The sequence below is a fragment of the Penaeus japonicus genome, unplaced genomic scaffold (assembly GCF_977035675.1).
Source record: "Penaeus japonicus unplaced genomic scaffold, GWHDUDI00000001_assembly GWHDUDI00000038, whole genome shotgun sequence".
In the NCBI taxonomy this organism is placed as follows: Eukaryota; Metazoa; Arthropoda; class Malacostraca; order Decapoda; family Penaeidae; genus Penaeus; species Penaeus japonicus.
The window spans coordinates 15,568,459-15,572,204 of NW_028234440.1; positions in this window are offsets into that span (position 1 = coordinate 15,568,459).

The following is a 3,746-nucleotide window of genomic DNA, read 5'->3' on the forward strand; positions in this document are numbered from 1 at the left end:
TTAGCTGCCATCTTACTTCTTCTCCCGCTTTTCTTCTTTCGAGAATCTAGATTTTCAACTTCTCTTTACTATTACTACAACTACTATCAGATCAGAAACTATGGAAAAGAGAAAAGTTTGTTGACAACACATGTTTCCTTAAAAGAAACAAAAATAATCCTGTTTCGCCGGTCTTCCAGCTGCCACCCTTGTGTCAGCCCCGTGTGTCTATTAATACGACTTCTATATATCAGTTCTGTGACATATTTTTACCTCTTGTTCAAAGACTTTAATGGACCCTATATTTGCAGAACCAAACTGTAACAATAGTGATGATGATACTGATAAAAATAAGAATAATTTTAATGGTAATGATAAGGATAATGAAATAATAAGAATAATCACGATAATAATAATGATAAAAAATATATTGATAATTATGATAATAACAATAGTAATAATGTGATAATTTTAGTATTTGATAGCGATAACGATAATAAAAATAATGTTAATAATGATAACAATAATAATGATATAAATACCAATGACCGTAATAATGAATCGCTATTTCTGACCACTATGCTGCACTTAGATCAACCCAATTCAAAGTGTGAGGTTGAGATCCTCCCCTCCCCTCTCGCTCCTGTCCTCATCCTGCAACCTGTCCTGTTCCTGTGACCTGCAGCCCAACCTTGTAACCTCTGCCTTGTCACCTTGTTCCACGCATCCTCACCCCCATTTTCTTCGTTTCCTCTCCCGTTTTCCTCGCACCCTCACTCCCTAATTCTCACATACCTAGACCTCTTCCTTCCATTTCCCACCCTAGCTTGTCAAATCCTTACTCCTTTCTACCCATTCCTGTTCCTTTCCACAGGTCCATCATGAAGACCCACCACTGTCGTCTGATGCTACACACACCCACACACATACGCCCACACACACACACGCAAATACAGATTGGCTACAGGCATCACCTTACGTGTCTTAGCCTTCTTTACTTTCATTTTGGCATTCCCTTTTTCTGTTTGTTTTAATGTAGTTCCTTTCGTTTTGTGTATTTGTTTATTTTTCACATTTTACGTAAGGGTTGTCACAGTTCATATCAAGTAGCGTGATGATGTAATCAGATTTTATCAGTGTATTGTTTTATCTAATTTTGTGTTTGTACTTTTGGGTGGATTTTACTTTAGATAATCAACTGCATCACCTTTAGTTTTACTTAATTTTATATTTTATTACCATTTTCCTTTTTATTTGATTTTATTTACTAATTGGCAACTGCAGGTTAACCTTTTAGCGTTTTTGCAACGTCTTGTTTGGCGTTCTTTTACTTTCGCCTGCGACCTCTTTCGTTTTAATATCTTGCATATGCAGCTGGTTAGCTCTCCATAATTTTATGTTTGATGTATTTTACCTTATTTTGTTATCTTTTATGCTTTCACCCGAGCCTGTTTTTATAATTTTGCTTATATTTTATATCTTAAAAGTCCAATTTTAGTCACTACATCTTTTGATATTTCATTTCGTGTTGTTTTAGTTCTATTTATTTTCAAATGTGATCAACTGTGTTTTATTCAGCATATTTTACTATCTATTTATTTTTCCACGTTAAAGATGCCATTATTAACGTTAATCATTATCTGATTACCTGAAAGAAAAAAATGTATGTCCTAAGTACAGGGTTCGCAAAACCCCTGGATTATGAAAAATAAAGAGTGTCAGCCCGACTTTGGTGTGGTCAATACCCTTCCTGAGAGACAGCCTGAAGTGCCCCTAGCCGGAAATTCATCACAAAGGTGACCTATGAGCCCGTATTTCTTACGTTACTTGCCACAATTAGGAGCTGGAACGGCTGCAAACAATATAAAGAGATCACATCTGGAACTGCTCAAGATAGTAACTTCGCTTTTTATCATTGCTCTTTTATTATAGTCACTTTTTAAGAATTATTTTTGCTTTTTTTTTTATTAATGATTATCACTTTTATTAGTATTGTTACTGCTGACATTATTACTGATGATGCTTTCGCCATAGTTTTTATATTACCTCTCCAACACGTAACCTGTACACCGGCACCCGAGCAATTGAATCTGGGAGGGGATAATTGCTTTTATTTTGAGGGACCAAACGGGGCCCAGCTCTGGCCCCTAAGCCGCCTATCGGGGTCCTTTGACCTCACAGAACCCTTACAAAAGGTGTATTCTTTCGCTTATCTCTCATATCTACTATACTAAACTTACCACAAAATACTAGGCAATACATTTTGTTTGATGAAGTAAGAACTCAAGTGCTGCGTTTTGTAATTTCAGTCATTACATATTGATGATGAAAATACTCTGAACTTATAGGTAAGTTTTACCTAAAAAACGCTTTTCTTTGAAGGCCTGAGGTTTTTAGGAGTGACTAATTATTTCCGATTTGATTTATATGTGTGACGAACTCCAGCGCCCTTCTCTCCGGGCCATAAATATCTGTCTTTGGTGATTGTTGTGAGTTTTCTGTCAGGTGGGATTTATTTGAATGTATGTATGAGTGTGTTTATATGTTTATATATATAATGTATATATGTATATGTATATATATATATATATATATATATATATATATATATATATATATATATATATATATATGTGCGTGTGTGTGTGTGCGTGTGTGTGGGTGTGTGTGTGTGTCAACCGAAGTATCCCAATGGAAATCTCAGCAAATCCCTCTCGAGAAAAGTCCCTGCAATCGGTACGAACAAACTACAACACTCGTTCAAAGGCTTGATTTCTGCTACATTGCGCACTCGAGGCTGAGAAAAACTTAAAAGGAAAAGAATGATGAAAGAGTGGAGAAAAGAAAGAGAAATAGGGACAGAGTGAGAAGGGGAAGAGAAAAACAAAAGCGATTTTCAGCTTTATCGACCTGTCACTGTTACTGATGAATGAACATTCTCCCAGTTTGGCGTTTTCTTTTCAACCTAATCTTACCTTGGTCAAAATATCATGTTTCATAAGTTTCTCTGTAGTAATGATAATATACATATATATATATATATATATATATATATATATATATGTATATATATATATATATATATATATATATATATACACATATACAAAAACCGTTGTAAAGCAACTGGCTTATACATATTAACATTTTGGCAGAAAATCAAGTAACTTCGACAACAATAGATTCACAAAGCCTACAATTAGCATCGACTAAATAAACCCTTTTGGAATTCTCTAGAACACAATACTCCGGCAGCGTTTCAGTGCGTCCTGTACAGTCAGCCTTTCGTCAGCAGGGAGTGAAGAGCCAGAGATCAGCTGAGGAGAAGCAGCTGCTGAAGAGCGTCCCGTACAGTCAGCCTTTAGTCAGCAGGGAGTGAAGAGCCAACTGTACAGTCAGCCTTTAGTCAGCAGGGAGTGAAGAGCCAACTGTACAGTCAGCCTTTCGTCAGCAGGGAGTGAAGAGCCAGAGATCAGCTGAGGAGAAGCAGCTGCTGAAGAGCGTCCCGTACAGTCAGCCTTTAGTCAGCAGGGAGTGAAGAGCCAACTGTACAGTCAGCCTTTAGTCAGCAGGGAGTGAAGAGCCAACTGTACAGTCAGCCTTTCGTCAGCAGGGAGTGAAGAGCCAACTGTACAGTCAGCCTTTCGTCAGCAGGGAGTGAAGAGCCAACTGTACAGTCAGCCTTTCGTCAGCAGGGAGTGAAGAGCCAGTGATCAGCTGAGGAGAAGCAGCTGCTGAAGACATGGGTGTGCCCTCTGTAAGTCACG